Below are 1,570 nucleotides of genomic sequence, written 5' to 3'. Positions count from 1 at the left end.
AGTAAATTATATAAATCTTAGCATTATCATACTGTTTTATAACAGTAACTTTAAAAAGATTATATAGAGTGTGTGCCTTTTTATAAAGTTAAAAACATCTAAAATGATGTGTGTTTTTAGGGCATACACTGTATTAAGGAACTCTGCACACATATACCCCCAAGAGCGTGATCATTCAGGATGATTGTTACTTTGGGTTGGGGAAGGAAGAGAAAAGAATAGAAGACCACGTGAGCTCATTTAAGTTACCATCAGGGCTCTACTTTTCATAATTGATGCAGGTTCACTATGTTATTTAAAATAAGCAAACAAGTGCTCGCTTCGGCAGCACATATACTAAAATTGGAACGATACAGAGAAGATTAGCATGGCCCCTGCGCAAGGATGACATGCAAATTCGTGAAGTGTTCCATATTTTTAATAAACTTCATATATTGAAAAAATAAAATAAAATAAAATAAAATAAGCAAACAAATAAATAGAATGAACCATTCGTGTCTTGAAACAAGAATTGTAATTAATCTAGGTCCTAGGAAAATAAATAGTTTAAAAAAAAAACATAAAACTTTGCAAAGAGAACTTATAATTTTTCCCCTCTCTCCCTCTCCATCAGGAGTCAATTGAAATACTAAACATATTTCTGCTTCTTCCAATTCTAAGATTCTCTGGCTTTTTTTCAAATGTCAGCAGTCACACAACTCAAGGAGAAACTTTTGATATTCACATTTATTGTAATATAGAATATAAATGCATTTTGATTCTTCTTCTTGAACTTAAAAAGCTTGTATGGTTAAAAATGCAAACCCAGGAAGTGAGGAATCATTATTTCAATCACAAACTGAGGTGATTTTATACAAGGAAATATAAGTGGCTACTGTAAGCAATGGGTTATAGAGTGGGGGCTGGAGAGAACAAAATAAAGATGTTAAAGTGGCATGTTAAAGAGGAGCCAAAGCAAGGATAGCTGATTTTATTTTATTTTATTATTTTATTATTTTATTTTATTTTATTTTTTATACATACATACATTTATTTTTATACATACATACATTTATTTTTATACATACATATGTACATTCAATGTACATATGTACAATTATTCACACAATTATACACATTCAATTATACACACAATGCCTACGTACATCCAGGTGTCTTATGTTTAAATGACTGAGTGATTATTGGAAACCCAGCCTTTAGAGGCAGAAAAATGTTGAAGGTCATCCAAGATTCACTTAATCCATTTCATTTGTCTTCACATTATTCTGAGTAATTCCCTTACCTTGCAGATGGATTAGATTGAATAAACAATATGCTTTCTCTGATTTTATCAATGTTCTTTAAAAACAAAACAAAAATTGAATTTGAAACCAGACCAAGAGTCTATTTCAAGTACTCATGATGTACCAGAGGGAGGCCTCACACTCCAAAGATTCAATTATGTAGGTTTATAGCCATTTACTACAAGCTTTAGGGACAATCTACGTGTTTTGGTTGAATTCAAATACTACTTTTAAGATTTGGAAATCATTTGAATGTAATAGTCACAGAAAGTATTCTCCCTTGCTAA

General features: G+C 31.0%; 1 non-coding gene across 1 annotated transcript; it reads left to right on the top strand.

The window, feature by feature from the left end:
• The first annotated feature begins 312 nt into the window (after positions 1 to 312).
• LOC123581495 lies at positions 313 to 419 on the top strand. The gene has a single exon (XR_006703759.1). It is a non-coding gene; the product is annotated as a U6 spliceosomal RNA (small nuclear RNA).
• Positions 420 to 1,570: the final 1,151 nt, after the last annotated feature.

This window comes from Leopardus geoffroyi, chromosome A1 (assembly GCF_018350155.1).
Source record: "Leopardus geoffroyi isolate Oge1 chromosome A1, O.geoffroyi_Oge1_pat1.0, whole genome shotgun sequence".
NCBI lineage: Eukaryota > Metazoa > Chordata > Mammalia > Carnivora > Felidae > Leopardus > Leopardus geoffroyi.
This window is presented reverse-complemented; position numbering and strand designations above follow the sequence as displayed.